Source organism: Manis pentadactyla, chromosome 15, assembly GCF_030020395.1.
Source record: "Manis pentadactyla isolate mManPen7 chromosome 15, mManPen7.hap1, whole genome shotgun sequence".
In the NCBI taxonomy this organism is placed as follows: domain Eukaryota; kingdom Metazoa; phylum Chordata; class Mammalia; order Pholidota; family Manidae; genus Manis; species Manis pentadactyla.
Genome location: NC_080033.1, coordinates 5,985,342 through 6,004,272, shown reverse-complemented (window position 1 = coordinate 6,004,272; position 18,931 = coordinate 5,985,342).

Sequence of the window (18,931 nt, the reverse complement as noted above, 5' to 3'; positions counted from 1 at the left end):
TTCAAGCTTCAAAACGCATCTCTCATTAGATGCAGTCCAGGTCCCAGGGGTAGTGAGGGAGAAGAAAATGCAGACAACTAAGACAGAAGCAAGAAAGTGATTCCTTTAGCCCAAAAAGGAAAAAACAGGCCTGTTCAGTGGAGGTCAGGCTTAGCATTTTGATTGGATCTTACATATGATGAAGAGCGGTGGCGGGAACAGTAGGAGCATTAAAACAGCAACAGTGTAACAGCAGCAGGAGTCATAATAACATCAATTGTAGTGACAGTCATTGTCCCCATAATCACTGTCACTCTAATGGTAGGAATAGTAACAGAAGGTGTCTGTGTCTGAGGCTTGACAGTCTCTTAACTGAGTCACATGGAAAGAAAAGGGGCACAAAGGGGATGACTGTCCATCAGTAAACATGTACAGGGACCTACGAGAGCTGAGGGTCACTGGAGTCTGATGTGTTTGACATGACCATTGAGGCCAAGGCTGAACAGATTTTGGGGAAGAAGAAAGAAATACCTCTGATTTGAATAGAAACCACTAAGGAACAGAGGAAGCCCTACATAGTGGACCCAACCCGTGGCTGCTGGAAGCAGTGGCAGCTGAGAACAATGGCCCGGGTCACACCCACCACTGCAGCCCAGATGTCTGCTCTGTATCGCCCGGGGAGGCAGCAAGCTACTGTACGATGGCAGCCGGTGCAGGGGAAACACTGTTTCAAATTCCGTTTCCTCCTTTTATCTTCTCTCACCTGATCTCTGAAAGCAACTGGGGCCCAATAAATTTCTTTGCTGTTTAGAAAGTGAAAAATAAATTTCAGTTCCATGAATGCCTACCAAGGTATCTTATGCCATGCTGGGCATGGGACTTGGCTCTTGACATTGGACATGTGCTCAAAAGGTACAAGGAAAACAGAGCCTGAAGATGTCAAGTGACACAGCCAACCAAAGAAAACCAGCCAGTCTGACTTCCATCCTAGGTCTATTTCACCAATCTGCTGCCTGAAAATGTGCCTTAAGAAGCCATTTGCCTTTACAAATGAGATGTTTCTGTTAAGTCACATCTTACTCAACTTTAAATTTGTGCTCAGCCTTGTAGCAATTGGTACCAATCCCTTGTCCTCACCTTACCACTGTAGAGCTTGTGGGCTTCTGTCTGAGCACCTTTTCTGGCTGCCAGAGCCCAGTTTACCTGCAAATGCCCACTGTAAGTACTGGGAGATGAATTCCCTCAGGAACATCCCTCAACCAATGGCTAGAGGGAGTCTGCAGCCAATATGCCTCAGCTGCCTGGTGTTCAGAAGGCTGTTTAGAGGCATTTGTCCTATGCAGGTTCCCAGCCAGACTAAGATTCAGTGCTTGTGAGCATTACTGGCTTGATGGCGCATCCTTTATTCCGTGTCTTCCTTTCCTTCCTCAACTATCCACTCGCCTCTGGGTGTTCCTTTCCTATCCCTTGTAAACTGCTTACACTCAAATCCTTGCTCAGGGTTTGTGTCTGGCGCAGCCCCAAAGCATCAGATCACACCCACTTTTCTAAACCCTTCTGTTTTTCAATTGGCTAAAATTACACCCAAGAAGGTGATACTCGATGTTAAATACAACACATCATTGTCACAAGCACATTATTTTGAGAGAACACTTCATCCTGTGTTTGGTTTTTGAAGCCCTAAAATGTTTCCCAGTTTTCCTGTTATTGTGAGTAGGACAGGATTAATTATTACCAGCTTTCTAAAGAAGAAAAGGGGGGGAAAAAGAAGTTCCAAAACATTTGTATGTAATACAAATCTGGGTGGAGAAAAGATCTCTTCTTTCCAACTATGTGTCAGAGTGCAAACTAGCTACATGAGCAAGACTGAGAGGAAGAGGAGGAAAAGTGGAGGTTCAGGGGGGACTGGAGGGCATATTTACTTGGGTTTTTGTGGAAGGAGATATTCATAGCCATTCAGGTGCCAGTAGGTCCTTGATGGATGGTTTTTCAGGAGAATATCTGTACCAAAACTGGGAAGGGAGCTTACCTTGCATATGTGCCTATTAGGGATCAAATAGTCTTCCAGACACTTTACATCTCCTATTGAGGATCATTATTACCATTTATATGGAATAGAACAGCCTAAGAGGGCCTAATAGAGTTAAGAAAGCATATGTAGCAGGTGGCAAAACGAATTCAAAGCTCACATGTAATAGACTCTAAAGCCTGTTACTATCAATACTACTACTGCCCCAGCAGGCCTGCATGGAAAGGAAGTCACATCACAGCTGACAAAGAATTTTCATTGAGGTTGAGAAAGAGATAGCGAGCTCCTGACAGCTGGGAATGGGGCTGCCCCTCTTAGGCTCACTGTGGTGTTAAGTAAGAACCTCCCAGCACTGGAAGGCAGGTGGATCTATCCTCCTGTTCAGCACAAACAACTTCACAGAACGCCAAGGGGCAGATGATCGGGATGGAGCAACATGAAGACAAGACCACCTGATAATCAGGGCTGAGCAAAATAAAATCAAGTACACTGTCCAAACTAAGAATGATAAAAATAACAATATTCATTCATTCATTACAAAGACCAAATATCATCCTTTCCTGGCAACTGCAAGTGACTGCTTCTTCTTTACCAACTCTGGCAAGAGCTTTGCCTCTTCTTTACCAAGTCCATCATGAGCTTTCCACATGCCTCCTGGACAGAAATTACCAAGATTTCTAATTATAGAATCACCTTTACTTCCTGACAGCATCTAATGTAGGGCAAAGCCCCACTTCCTAAAGCCCTCCCCACAATCCCCAAACAGAAGCCTATAATAAGACCTTCCAAGCACCCTCTTATTGAGAAAACCCACAATTTCCAACGGTGTGCATTCTCCCTCATTATAGCAATTTAATAAATCCTATTTTGTTCAACTGCAGGTGAATTTCTGGGGATCTTGGCTGAAGGGCATTATATGTTCCTTTATTCCACAAACTTTCTGAATCAGACACAGTGAATGATATCTGTTTTCTCTGCAGAAACTGACATAAATCCTACCCTCAAAAGGTGTATGGCAACACATACTGTAAACTCAAAAGCAATTTTAAAAGTGCAGAGACAAAATGTCAATAGATATAGCAAAATATTCAAAATCCTCCTTACTGAGTTGACGCCAAAATAATAGTGAATATTGTCTCTAAATATGATTCCACGGTACTGAAGAGAATGGGAGAGGGGTCCTCAGAAAAAGAAAGAGGATGAAAGGGTAATTATTGAAGAACATTGGGTTCCCCTGAAGGTAAAGCCTGAGACGAGGACTTGACATAGACTGAAATCCAGGGAGCAGCAGGGAGGGACCAGGGAGAGAGAAATAAAGGGGAAAAGCCAACTTGAGAATGTGTTTCTGAGTTTACCAAGGCATCCATTAAGGAAAGTTGCAACTTACTGCCACCCAGGTCTTCCAAGGACAGTGCAGAATGAGCTGTCCACCCAAGGACTGACGGAGAGAAGTAATGATCCACTCATTCTCTTTGCCCCATTGGTTGGCACCATCCATGGAGATGTCAACTCCCTGAGACCCAGAGGCTTCTCACACCTGCTTCATGATGAGCACCTTTTGACATCTTCAAGGAACAAGGGACTTGGGGGTATAATGTGAAAGTCACATTGAACATGTATGAGGGGAGTCGCTGTCAGTGTGAAGTGAGCCCAACCCACATGAACTGTCTACTGCAGCCATAGGGGACATCAGTGAGGCCAAAAGCCTGGGGGTCCAGGCTCCAGGGACGTCTGCTCTGCACAGTGAGAGAAGCTACAGCTCAGAGGCATGGGTGGGCTTCTGTGCAACGGGACTCTATTAGCCAACAGAACCACGTGGAGTCTTGTTACTTGGAAATACTGGGTATCACTGAGAATTGGAATAAGATATGGGATGAACATGGAGGAATAGGTGGTGGGAAGAGACATTTATTTAAATGCTATAGGCAGAGGGCATCGTACTACAGAACAGACCTTGTCTTTATTCACTTTGTTACATGTAATACCTCCCAGTATCAGGACCACTCACTGGCTTGTGATCACCCAAGTGCAAAGCCCACCTGTATACTAACCCACCTGCTGTGCAGAACCCCAGTTCAATATTAAGTATAAATCATTAGATAGTTGGGAGTGTCCAGTATAAAAATTAGATAATACAAGATAAATAGAGAAAGAAATTAATCTGGAGGAAATAAAGCTACTGCAGGGAATAGAAGATAATTTTAAGGGCAAATTTTTAATCTTTTAAAGGATTTGAAAACTTGTATTATCAATAGAACAGGCACAAAAAAAGAGTGCCCCAGAAAAGTATGTGGAAAGGTTAAGGAAATCCCCATGAAAACAAACTTGAAATGACAAAGAGACAGTATGAGATACATTTATTTCCCTATGACATGTGGGAGTATCAATCCAGAATCCCAAATATACTTTATAGTATTTTTAAGGAGATGACAGAGAAATGATCTGTTTCTAAATTTCACCAAGATGTGCGTATACATAAGTATTTTTAATTCACTATGTGAAACCATTGACAGACCTTCCTATCTGGAAACATGTTACAAATTAATAAATAATTTTAAAAGATAAACTAGAAAATACACTCTAGAACATTCATAAGAAAAGCCTCAAAATCCCAGTGGAAAAATTTGATAAGAAATGTGGACATTTCACATGAGACGCACAAGTGGTCAATGAGAAAGAAAACTTTAAATAATACCTAAATACATAAACAAATGTAAGTGACATGAAGAAAATGCCCGGCCTCACCGGGACCTTTTAGTAAATACAAACTGAGATGAGATTGTCTTTTTTACTTATCAAATACAATAAGCTTTTAAAAGTCAAACATTTTTGGCAGAGGAGGACCGGAACAGATACTCGTTTCCTTCCCCCGAGAGTGCAAGTTGTCCCAATTATCAGGAAAACAATCTTATAACGTGCATAAAATCCTTTTTAAAAAAATGTCCCTTGCTTTCCTCAGTGATTTTCCCAAGTCTGTCCTAAGAAAATCAAACTGACATCTCTGTAATTGGCAACAAAAATATTCACACAGACAAAAGAGGGGAAATGACTCAGACAGAGACATGTATAGAAAAATGTTTATTATTTTGGTGTCAACATTGGAAATAAGCTAGACGTTGAGCAAGCAGAGCAATAGTTTTAAAACTGTGACTCATCCGTTGAGGAAGCCTTCTAAGAGGGTGTTTTATGAGACTATTCAATGTAATGGGACACTGCTTGATGACACATTTGAATGATGAAGAAAAAGCAGGATTCAATAGGACACCAATCAAATTGTACAAATACAAGATATACATGTATGGGCAGGTGGAGATATCATCTACATGACAGAGATGACAGAGATAGATATCGGGAGAGAGAAAGAAAGACAGAGAGGAAGATATCCTGGGGGAAAAAAAGTCCCAAATGTGACCAGTGAATATTTCTGACTGGTTGGATTATATGGCTAATTTTTATTCTCTTCTTTGGACCCTTTGATTTTTTTACCCAGCCACTTACAATGAGCACCTACAACTTTTAAGATAAAAATAAACATTTTATAATTTCATTGTAGTCTATAACTATTTATATAATTTCTAGTTAAATTATTATCTCATAATTAATTATTAAAATAATGTTTTAATCTGTAGCTGTTTATCTTATGAAATTCATTTGGGGGTTTTATTTTAAGAGTTTGTTAAATGACCAACCAAGGACATCAACAGACAAAAGCCAGGGATGTGCTTTGCCAGGCCTGTGCACGCAGAGCAGAGGGAGAGCGGGGGAGAAAGGGGGTGAGTGGGGGCTGCTTCTTAATGTGTGCTTTGGGGGCGGCGCATGGATGAAACTGGGAGTCCCGTGCTTCCGTTCGAAGCCATGGAGAGAGGGGACCCGGGGAGGCCGTCGATAGGGGCCCACTTAGTTCCCTCCTGCAGACCCACAGAGCGAAAGGGAACTTGAGCGGCGGTCTGCAGCGTCCTGACTGCCCCCCTGGGAGGAGTTCCGAGCCGGCGCCAACACGTCACGAAGCGCGCTGCTTTAGAAATGGAATCACACAGTCAGGACTCCATTTCATGCAACTTTATCCTTTTTAATAAGCAGTTAAACCACATTTTACATCTGGTGGTAAATGAATGGGTTTTATACCGTGGTAAGACTCCTCACAGAACTGTCTTCACGAGGATCGCACACGCACAGCAGCCAGGACCAGGGACCTGGGAGGCGGCTCCCCTGCCTCCTAGCTGTGTGGCCCCGGGCGAGGAGTTATTTCACCACTCGTGCTTATTTCCTCATCTACAAAATGCAGATAATAAAAGAACCTACCTCTTTGGCTTTTTTATGAGGATTATATGAATTGAAATATGTCAGGGGCTTATTAGAACAGTGCCTGGTAAAAGGATATGCCTGATGGAAACATTTTCTGTATTAAGTAAAAATAAGTTGGAAGCATTTCTTGGTCTAATGTGTGCATTAGGAGACATAATTTCTTCTCCGCCAGCTGCAGCTCCCATCATAAAACTAAATCCAGGAGGTTAGTTCATCCAAACATGAATAAAGAAAATAAAGAACAAGCAGTGGGCAGCATCTTTCTTGCCCACCCCAAGTCCCAATGACAAAACAACACATGGCTGTTGGAGCTCAGTGAGCAGAGGGGATGCAGCTGTTCCAAGCAGGAAGCAGAGAGGAGAGAGTTCAGGGAAGTAGGGGCTGAGTGGCTGACCTTGAGGGAGAGGGGGTCCCCCATTTGTGTGAGGGGCAAAGTTTGGGAGGGCCAGTGAGTCATGGACAAAGAGGACTACTTCTTGGAAGCCTCCCTAGGAATGGGCAGGACCCCAGATGGTCCTGGTGCAGAGAGGGAGTGATGTGGTCCAGGCCACAGGTGTGGAGAGGCTGGGGGGCATCCTACACTGGTGCCTGAGAGCAATCACAAGGTGGAGCAGAAGGAGACAGGAGCCTTCCCTTTGTCCTAGGTCCTCTCCCGGCCTGTGAACTGGGCTCGTCATCCCCATTCCAAAAATGAGAAAATCAAGAGATAACTTGTCCAGGGTCATACAGACCTGACGTGAATCCCAGTCCTGGACTTTCTATTTGCTTCCGCATTTCCCCTGGCTGCCCAGAATCAGTAAATCCTGGAGCTGTAGTGTATGCAGTCAGTCAAGACGCGGCAAGGCCTGACCTGCCTGCCGGATCATCGGCAGGCCATCTGCGATCAGCCCAACCCCCTGCCTGGTCCCCCTACCCAGTCTTTACACAGGAGCCTGTCCATGGATTTAAGGCTCTACACGGGATCAACAATCAAGAGAGGAATGACGAGAGCAGGCTGGATAAAATCCTAACACATCAGTCCCCATCCCCGTGCAGTCATGTTGATTGCTGCAAAAGATACGGGCTGTGGCATCATAGAGCCGGGGCCTGAATCCCAGCCGGGATCACAAACTACATGATGCAGGACCAGCGCATCTCTATCTGAGCCTCACTCACTTTCTCTGTAGTGTAATTGTCATAACTCCCACTTCACATAATGCCTTTGTGAGGGTTGAATAAGACAACAGAGGGAGATGCTTAACTTGGTGCTTAATTAACACCAGGGTCTCCAGCTCCTCCCCAAATGTGTATCTAAACCTTCTTCTTCCCATCAAGAGGAATATCCAGGAACCTAGACTGTTCGGGACTCACCCCCCTCCTCCAGGGGCTAGACCCACTCAGTGTCCATACAGACACGTCTAAACGATGTGACCTGTTTAAGGCTCCCCCCCCAGCCCCTCACTGAATTTCCCAGTGATTATTTTCAATGACACAAAGAGAAGAATGACAGGACATGAAGACAAAGAATGTCAGTTTTTTTAACAGCTGGAAAGGAAAACAAAATGAAGAAAAATATTCCCCATGAAATCCTTATAGGAAAAAAATAAAAGCCATGTTGTCTTTAACCGGGATTACATAGTGAGTTCACACCATGATCGGGGCGCATCATACACCTTGCCGTGGTCTGGCGGCTTCGGCACAGGACGGCAGTGTTCATCATTTTCTGAAGGTGGCTCTGGCTTTGGAGGGTGAGAAAAGGCAAATTCCCAGAGCTGAAAACTGAAAAGAAACACGGTACAATCACAGGAATTCGGGGGAAAAGACAGTCTTGGGCTGAGTTATTACATATTCATGAAGCTGAGCGAGGACTTTCCAGCTGTGAGCTTCCACAGGAGTCTGAGCAAAGACGGCCACAGGGGAGCCTCGTGGCTCGCTGCAGTGGGGGCAGCCGGCTGGCCAGACCTCTGGTCCTCAGCCAGGGAAATTTTGCTCCCCAGAGGACATCCAACACGTCTGGAGATTGTTTTGATTGTTGCAAGTCAGAGGGAGTTGCTCCTGGCATCTAATGGGTAGAGGCCAATGAAGATGCTAAATATCCTCTAATGCTCAGAATTGTAGCCCCCTGCCCACCCCCCCCAAAAAGGCAATCCAGCCCCAGATATCAACAGTGCTGAGGCTGAGAGACCCTGAGCAAAACATATGGAGAAATGCAAGTTCATCACTGGGGGCAACAGGCAAGATCTGATACCGAGACCCAGCATCTGATTCCCGAATCTTCCGTTTCTCACACTGGTGCACGTGCCCCAAAGCCACATACATTCTCAGCCTCAGTCTATGCTTTTTCTCGCTCTCTCCCCTGATACTGAAAACACATCATTTGTCAAGTTCTAATGTGCCAGACCTTTGCTGAAGCGCTTTACAGCACCGCCTAGTAATCTGCCCTAATTCTTGTGATACCTCTCCACGGGACATGCAGTGAGGATCCCCGCTCTGCACACCGGGAAACTGAGGCCCCAGGGTTACTTAAACTGCCCCACTGTGAAGTGGCAAAGCCGGGTGTCAGACCCAGGCCTCTCTGACTGCAAAACATCAGCTCCGAACCACTCAAATCTACTTGCCACGCTGAACCTGATGGCCTGGGCAGGCCTGCAGGTCACTGAACACCCTTAGGCTTTGTCCTCAGAAACGGATAATCACAGCTTAAGTTGCCTGAGCTGAAGAGGACGCAAAGCAAGGGTCCCCGAGAGCTCCGAGAGCTCATGTGGGGAACCTGTGGGGCTGTTACACCCAGGATTTCCCTACGGCTGACTAGAAGTCACACCAGAGGCCCCCACACTTCCTTCCAGTTCTAAAAGGCTGGATTGTAGTGGAACCGTAGCAATTCTTGGGGGCTTGGCTCAAACCCCCACCTCCTCTCATGCTTCCCTTACAGTCACTTTGCTTCTAGACCACAGGCGAGCTCCTGCTATGAACCCTGACAGTGTCCTTTTGTGTACCAGGCCCCAAGTAATCTTTCTCTTTTTGTCAGATTGTAGAATTCGACCTGAGAGCATTTCACCGTAATGTCCTTGAAACAGTTCTATTGTCAGTTTTTAGGGTCACTCAGAACAGATTAGACAATAGCTGTAAATGCTCAATAAATACTATTGGCTGAGCTTACCCAGCAGATAAGCAACAGACGTTATAAAGCTTGATTATATGTATATAAAGAGCACAGAATCACGCTTGATTTCACTGGGTCCTCCTGATAACCCCTGAGGAGTCGGGCAATGTTACCCAACCCTCACGTCTCTCCTCCCACCTGTTGGCATTATTTTGAGGCTGCTTTGGCAGCTCTGTGTTCCCCTCTCCTACTATGTGGTTGGGGATGACCTTCGCTCGGACTGACGTTCTGCCTCTGATCAGTGGGTGGACTCGGTCATGGCGGAAGGGTAGCCAGGGGGGTGAAGTCCTAAGAAGATGCAGTTGGGCCTGATTCTGACCTATTGTGAGGACTCCTTATCCCACTCTGACTCTGCAGCCCCCCACTCTTCTAAGCAGCTTTGTGGTCACACTGAAAGCACCTGGGGAACCCCCAGCACTCTCCCCATCCCAAGTTCCTTAACTTCATCGCCCCTGCACAGCCCCTCCTGCCATGTAAGGAAACATATTCATAGGTCCCAGGGGTTGGATGCAGACACCCTTGGGGACCAACATTCATCCTATCACAAATAGGGTGCACTGGCCAGAGCACAGGTGGCAGGTGCAGAGCCCCAATATCCAGGAAGCATCGGAGGCTGCACAAACCACAATTTTACTGCAACTGACCTGAGGCATTCCTCAGATCATGGGTGAGGGAATAAGGGTTGAAAGGCAGGGAGTGACTTCTAGTGTAAGGTCAAGACTGAGTAGAAGATCAAGGCCTAGGATCAACTCCTGGTCCCATGCCCTTACCCATAACATCACTACATGCAAAGGTCTCCCTGCAAACAGTACCAACAATAAAATATGTAGCATGGCTTTGGTACAGTACAAGCCACAGTCAAACCGCCATGTAGCTTTGCAAAATGAAGACAGAGAGGAGGTTCCCTGGGCCTTGGAAAGCTGACGTCCTGTTATGAATTGGAAGGCCTTCCACTCTGGAAACCTCTTAGTAATGAAAATCCCTGTTGGCCAACAGCTAACTGCTCATCAGAAAGCAGAAGTCAGGGCTGAGCTGATCAGAACAGAAGGCCCCTGGTGAGGTCCAGAGACCAGAAGGCCTATACGTGGTCCAGCTGCAGGGTAGAGGGTGGCCCCAAACCACTTGCCTGCATATTTCTGGTCCAGTGAGTAACCCATCTGCTCCCACGACTCTCCTTCACTCTTTATTTCATGTCATTCACTACTTTTTTCCTTAATCTCAAATATGAGCCACATAAAGATTTTGCAAAAGACTAGACCCTCTGACATTTGGATGACCTGGTGTTTATTATTTTGGGAGATTTAAACTGACTGTGATTTGTTCTTAATTTAGGGGAGTGACAGACAAATGCCTGAAGTGTGTGTTTGTGTGTGTGTGTGTGTGTGCATGTGTTGTTTGTATGGCACCCAGGATCCAGGCACACTGGGGGTTTAAAATCCAGGCAGCCACAAGTTGAAGGGAAAGGGAAATAAATACACATTTCAAATCATTTATACTACAAAATAAGTGGGGCACTTGGCCAAGGAGCAGGGGTCCACCTACTGACGCTACCACATCTGTGGGCTTTCTTCTGGAGGTGCCTGGGGTACTGAAATGGCTTTCAAGAATGAATGAGAGAGAGGTCCTGTCAGTCTGTGGACCTCTGACAGAGCCCAGCTTTAGGGAGACAGACGGACAGGTCACACAACTACCCCGGGGGACCCAGTCTTTCCTGACCATGCTGGTAATAGCCATCTGGCTTTCTCAGTGCAATTCAAATCATTTTTATCAAATACCTACTGTGTGCCAAGCACTGCTAAATACTCTAGAAAAATCTCTTAATTTTCACACCAGTGTGGAAATTGGATACTATCCTAGAGTTCAACTTATTTCATGGATTGAAGCTAGAAATGCTAACTGCATAAGACCTTTCCAAGTGGGAAAGGTGGGATTTTCACATGGGTTCATCTGACTCATAAGTCTGTGTTCCTCCCACCGTACCATGAGGCTTACCAAGCGAAGAGCAGGACGAATATGTATGTAGATGTAGATGCTGTCCTCCAGGAGATCTGAGTCAAGCAGTAACTAATTCGCTTACTCAACTTTTGACTCAGCTAGTATTCAAGAACAGCAGAGGATACAACAAGAAGCCTCTTGTCCCTGTGGAGCTTACATCGTTTGGAGGGGAGGGAACCAGATAGTCAACAAATGAACAAGTAAGTCAGTCAAATAGCTGCAGATGCTGATAAGGGGTTAGGAAGGCTGTAGCCGAATGGCTGCCGTGGCCAATAGCAGCCGACAGCGTCCCATAAGGGACCACGTCATCCTGTAAGGGACGCACTTCATGTCTCTGGGAGAATTTAATCAAAGTGTGGGTGACCCACAGATGATCCTGCCACTATGGGAAGCTCGTAAAGGTCAAGGGAAGCAGACACCCGTCCAGCTGATTCCTGGTGATGTTCCCCACCTGCAGACAGGATGTGCCACCCCCTTAGGGTGGAGGAGGGATTCTGGAAAAGGGTTTGGGTTATGGATCAGTATTCCTAAGAACTGGGCTCAGGCCAGGGAGGTACCAGCTGGATATTCTGGTAATTCTGAGGGAGAAACAATGGAAGAGAAAGTATTCAAAGGACTGGGGGTGGGGAGGCGGGCGACACACTCAAGTCATCCGCTGTGACGGCAAGAAGGGCGAAAGCCCCGGGTTCAGGCCGAGCTCAGGCCCCGCGAGATCGCTGTCAGCGCCAAGCCCTGGGCTCCGCAGAGCCCGGCCCGCGGGAGAGCGTCTGGCTATCTGCTGGCACGGGGGTTCCCGCGCCGGTCCAGAGCGGGTGGGGAGAAGCGTCCAGTCTGGGCTGGAAACCGGAGAGGCACTTAAGGAGCACTTCATCTGAAAAGGGGGACTGTTTTCCTTTTGTCAAACTGGGTAATTTGCCCCAAATGTTGAAGACCTCCCGTTCCCTTGAAAGGGCAGCCGTCTACAGATTCCGTGTTCAAACAGCCAGACCAACAGGGCTTGGGGCCAAGCTCCGCCTGCGTCCCTGCTCCGCCTGCGTCCCTGCTCCGCCTGCGGGTCTGGCCGGCGAGCTCATGCACATGACAGACGCACGATTTTCACTTGCAGCCTTTAGCAAAGTTTCGGCGTGAGCGGGTCCGAGGCAGCCGGATCTGACAGAGCAGGCGCGGCTCACAGTTACCCGATTCTAGAGTAAAATAATCTCTGATTGGGCTTAGGAAGGTTCAGTGTCCCCGGACCAGTAATAACACCCTTAGTTCATGATTTCGGACCCGAAGTTAAGAATTCTCAGATTTTTGAAAACCCCTTTTCTGCAAGAAGAAGGAAAAAGAGGAGTATGTATTTCAAAATTTTAACGTCTGGCAAAATGCCAGAATTAACACCACCACCCCTTACCCACACCCACACACAGCACAGAGTCAAGAATTCTGCTACAGTTTTTGATGTATGTTTTCTCATGTTGTACCTAAGAAAACCGAGGCTTCAGGAGATTAAACACGTTGCCCGAGTTCACACAGTTGGTAAGTGGCAGAGGCAGGATTTGAACCAGTTCCGTCTCGCCCTAGAGAAGTGCTTCTCAGCCAAGGCCATTCTCCCCCCAGGGAACATTGGCGATGTCTGGAGACATTTCAGGTTATCACACGGTGGGGGGGGGCCGCTGCTGGCACCGAGTGGACAGCAGCCAGAGACACTGCTGAGCACCCTAATATGCCCAGGACAGCTTTCCAAAAGCGAAGAATTATCTAGCCCAAAATATCAGTAGTTCTGAGGCTGAGAAACACTGGTCTAGAGGCTGCTAAGTATTACCCTTACCCCTGGCGTGTCTGTTTTCATATCAGTCCTTTCCTTCTAGCCCGAATCCCTCTAGGGTCTGTTTCAATCCCACCGTCCTACGTGTGGGTGTGTAAAGCCACCTCAAAGCCTTCCTGCCATCGGATGAGGAACACGGCGTCACCGTCTCTTGGTATTCCCACATGGAATTCTCTCTCTCTCTCCTCTTCTCTCTACCCCAGCCGCCAGCCCTGCACACTTCCCGACGGCAGACGTTCTCAGACTTCAATGAAAACTTACATCAGCTGCAGGGCTTGGTGTACGCACTCCGTCCTCGCCCTCGGGATTCTGATGCAGGAGGTCTGGACTGGGAGCCAGGAATGGGCATTTCTGACAAGCGCCCCCCCATGGAGTTTCGATGCAGGTGTCCCTTGGACCAAATTTTGAGGGATGCTGCCCTATGGAATGCTACATATGACATGTTTTCATGGCGCAAATAATGGCAAAGATACTGATTTGCCTTATTTAATCGTGAAAATAACGAGCAAGATGAACGCATGTGTTCACTCATGTCTGGAAAAGAAGGCAGTTGGCTTTCACGGTCCCCGCAGAGTAGTGACGAAAGTGTTGGCTTGAGCACCATGGAAACTGGGGTTCGACCCCAGCTTTGTCATCTGGAGCCTCCTGGCTGTGAACATTCTCTAGACCTCTCAAATCTTTACATCATTTACTATTCATTAATAGAGTAGAACTCATATTATCTGCTTTCTAGAATGCTCCCAGCATTAGACATTTTGTGCGTGACTTCTGTGTACTTATTAGAGAATGAAGATCCACTACCTGTCCTCAGGAAATACTTTGTTTCATTGTTGCTGTCAGTCAGCGTGTGAAATGGGTCTGTTCAGCCTGACTACGAGCAGCCCTGAGCACAGCGGCGCCTCCCGTTTGGGCAGGGCGACACCCCTCCGTAATCCAGGAGCAGCTCACCTGGCTGAAGCGCGGTCCCCCTTAATGCATTCCCCGCGAGCACCGAACCGGAATAAGCAGCATCTCACAGGCATCTGAAATATTTAAAAATTTATAAACATGCCTGGAGCAAGAGCCTGTCTTCCCGGCTCTGACGGCCAGCAGCCCCCTTTTCCTCCTTCCCTTTTATGAGACTGGGCTGTGAGCAACGCATGCGTGAATGAACTCAGAGATGTCAAAATATGGTCAGACGGTCACAGAGTTTTCCTTTGTAATTACATGATTATTTCTGTCTGAAAACCCGATCCGAGTAAAATGCATGCGGCTCCATTCCGTGGTGGGGGCTGCTCAGAGCCCTGCCACTGGATGTACAGCGGCCGGGCGACCGGTGGGGTGCAGGGCACGCGGGGCAGAGGCATTCGCCGCATCAGCAGACGCGCGCGATCCCTGTCCTCGGGAGGCTGAGTGTCTGGCGTGGTGGCGGAATCACTCGGACACCCACGAGGCGTTCGCCGAGACACGCAGCCAGCACAGCTCAACACTGCCAAGGTCCCACGGAACACGGACGGGCGGAGAAGCCGCCACGGGCCACGGAGACTACGGACGCGTGACAACAAAACGCAATATGGTGCCCCGACTTGGATCCTGGGCCAGAAAGAGGACATTAAAGGAAAAACTGGTGACCTCCAAGGCTAGAATTCAGTCAGCGGAATTGCGCCAATGCCAGTTTCTCTGTTTGGACAAATGTCCCACAGCGGGCGTTTGAAGCTGCAGGAGCTTATGGAGAAGTAAAGTGTGAATGATGGGGAAATGGTGGGGAGTATAAGGGAATCCTCTACTGCACTCCCTCCTTTTCTGTCAATCTGAAACCACTCCACAACAAAACTTTATTTAAAAAAAGAAAACAAAACTAGGGACATTCTGATAAAAATGCGTATTTCGTGGTTCTTATCCAGAATATTCCAGTTCAGTAGTTCAATCTTTTATTTCTTAGGTTGGAAACAAATCGTGACCCTGGCTGCTGCCCCTTCTGAGGCCTGGATGTTCAGCTCCGCCCGTTAGATGAGCTGCTGCAGGTTCTCAGGACATGAGGTATCCGTAAGCTCTTCTGAGACGTTCCTTTTAAAAGTTCATCCAGAAAAGCAGTGCGTGTTTTAGGTTGGAGGAACCAATGGGCAGATCTTCACGGAGCTATTTTCTGTCATTTTGTTGCCCCAAATGCGGAATGTCAGCAGGAGGCAGGGATGTGTCACCTGCTTGTCCCTCAGGAACAAAGGGCAAAACATCCCCATAATTATCCCATTGAGACTGAATGTGGATTGGGGGCAGGAAATTCCCTATGGGGAAATTAGGATGCTGTTGCCAAAGAGGACAGGAATAAACGCCAGGCAGCGCAAGGAACAGGCGTCCACACCGGGAGTGGGGCTGAGGATATAACAGAACCCTCCCTCACTCCTGCCTCCGCCCTGGGTGATTCTCCGGCCAGGGACCAAAGGAGCCCACCTGAGACTCACTGGCCTACTGTGGCTGACGGACCTCAGTCATGATGCAAAAAAAAAGAGAGAGAGACTGACCTTGACCCCAGAGATGAGGCAAGGTGCATGGAAAAGTGGCAATGAACTGGGTCCTGAAATACGGGCAAGATTTCTGAGCAGGGAGGATGGCAGGATGAGCAATTCCTGGTTCATGTTTTCCCCTGGCAACAAAGAAATCAGAGCAAAGGGAAGAGGAACTGTTTGGGACCAGTGTGGCTGGCCTGTGGGGTGCAAGGGAGATGTGGCCTGAGATGGGGTAGAGAGGAGGGCCCCCAAATGTTCTGCAAGGTGCTTCCCTGCTTAAGGGACCTTCTGCAAGTAAGCAATAGACATGGGCCTCCCTGTTCAAAAAGCAGCTGGGTCCCCCTTGTGCCTGGGCAAACTGCAAACCCCTGAGAACCTGAGAGGGTGGGACAGGAAGCGGGAAGACAATGAAGGAGGAGGATGGCATCTGTCTGACGACAGGTAAAGGACACCTGAAGCTCCAGGAATGGAAAGACGGTCAGAGATTTGGCAGAATAAAGATGGCAACAACTGGGACTGGCGTGAGAAGTGAGGGGGATGTGTCTGATTTCTACTCGGGGGATCCAAGGTGACCATGTGAGCTTGTGCTATGGAGCAGTGCACAGGTTTGGGGTCCTGCAGACCTGCTGAGCGAGGGGGTGCAGCTCCTTCATGCTTTGGGCAGTATCACTAGGGCGGGATGCCAGGACAGTGGTCCAGATAAACTAAAAGAGCCAAGATCCTTGCTGGGCTAGTGGTGCTGAGTTCAAGGCTAAAGCATGAAGCAAATACAACATTCAGCCTGATCAGTGAGGCCTGCTGCAGGGACAAACACGCTCTGCTACACGAGAAAGGTTTAAGGACAGAGAGCAAGCAAGGAGACCGGGTAGTGTGTCCTGCTGCTCCATTTCATGCGCTGTCCCATGGGGTTCTTACAGGCATGGACATTTGGCTTAAAGGGCCAGACCAGGACTCCCAGAAACATCTGTGAGATTTCAGCTTGATTGACCGAGAGAATGGGGGAGAAATTACCTGACACAGGCAAGCAGGAGGAAGAGCTGAAGTGGGGAGCAGACTTTGAATTAGTTACTGCGCAAGAGGAATTCAATCTGTCCCCTGGTCCGCTTCTACAAGCTGCGTTCTCCCTGAAGAAATATTTATCAAGTGCCCCTGTTAGAAACTAAGGATTCAAAACCCCCATTTTTGTAGAACAAAGGTTTAAGTAGGCAATCAGAAACTATGCAAATAAACGATATTTAACATAATATCAGGCCGTTTCTAGAAAGAAAGGGAGTAAGTGTTGGGTGGCCGCAAAAAAGATCTGCTGTCGCACTGAGCTTTTTCCTTTTGATTCGGGACATCAAACTTTGAAAAATAGAGGAGAAAGGTAATTAACTTATCTAGAAGACAAATTGCGAGTTAACCAAGTAGAGTTTGGACCATGAGGGGATCATTTTTTGATAGCAGCCTGAGATTGTCCACTGGAGATGGACAGTCCTGAATTCAAGTCTCAGCAGCTCTACTGTGACCCTGGGAAAGCTACTGAGCCTCTCTCAAACTCAGGTGCTTTATGTACAGAAGAGATACACGAATACTTCCTTGAAAGTCTGGGCTAAGGATTAGGAATAGCATACATAAAGTGTTAGTATAGATCCTCTTGTAGGTGACTGCAGAAATTGTCAAAAAAGAGAGACATCTTTGTTTCCTCTCCTGGACAGTGAATATGAAAAGTCAGCCAGCACCGTCTACTCCTTCTTCTCTTGACAATTTAAACCACACTGAATGGATGGAGATGATTTGTGTTAACAGTGTTACCCCAAAGAAGCTGTCTATTACTTACAACTATCTCATCCCATAAAAAAACCTGCTTCCTGCCTTTGCTGAGGCCTAATTGTCCAGTTCTTCCTTCAATCCTGCCCACGTGCTTCTAGTAATTCCCCTTTGCTGAGTGTCCACAAGAGTCTCAGTGACTGGCTTCTAAGAAACCTTGACTGGCTCTGTTAAAATTAGCAGTAGTGTTTGTATGTCTAATATGGAATTACTACATATTATTTGTATTAGTGTTAATATTAATTTCTTTCTTAGAAGTAAAAATCTTAACTGTACCCTAGGTTTGAGGATGATGGAAAGAGGATGGGATGGTACATACATTAGTAGATAATAGATCCCCACCACCACCTGCTGGATCTTGATTGGTTGAGGAAACACTGTTTGCTTCATCTAAAACGCTCAGGACACTTAACCACGATCTTGGCCAAGAGAAGACAGACTGAAGCCTACACAGATTTCCTGCATGACACAGTGGATGCTGAAGAACATCTCGGATATGGCTGCCCGCCTAGAGGAGCAGAGCTCAGGAGGTTGTACATGGGGACTCAGAGATGCAGGAATGTTCAGACGGCCATTGTGGCTGCTGGTTCCTAAGCAGGAGTAAACACGTATGTCCGTCCCTTGCCAAAATTTGATTATATTGCATCCTACTGCTGTGCAAATTTTACTTGGAGGTTAAGTTAGATTAGAATAAACACAGACATGCATGGATTTTGTGGTCTCTTGTTTACACTGAATAAATTTTGTTCTGAAGTTCACCTGACTTGAGCTCTGTCTCCAGCTGTTCAGAGTTGACTCCAATACACTTTTTAGATGGGAAAACTGCAGCCCAGACAGAGGAGGACCTTGACCAAGCCATGGAGTGCGTAGAGATTGGGGCCAGTCCTGGACATCAGTCTCCTACTTGTTCAACCCAATTAAGAAGGAAAGGAGGAAAATGTGGTGGTAGCTTTTGTTATCTTTTGTTGTGCAATGTTTTTTCTAGACAAATTCTCGGGTTTTTGCTCTGCTCTGAGATGGTAAACTGGTGCCACGAGCTGTTTTCTTCCCCACGGCATGGCTCTCTCCATTCAAATCCCTTGCCTATGGCTGAGCATGGGCAGCAGAGGGCAGGTGTGACTTAATGCAAATGGAAACGACCCTTCATTTATTAAGGCTTGCCAATTTGGTGGACAGAGTTGAAGTTTCCATCACTTGTACTATAAAAATCTTGAGATGGGCTTTGGTAGTAGAAATCGGAATCATCAAAGAGAATTCTAAATAAGATCTGTGTCTACTGAGAGTCCTGACAGCTCCTTGAATTCCCCTGCACACAGCCGCCTCTTTGAATCACCATCCAGTTAAAATCCCAGCCATCCTTTTTCCTCTTATTATTAGAT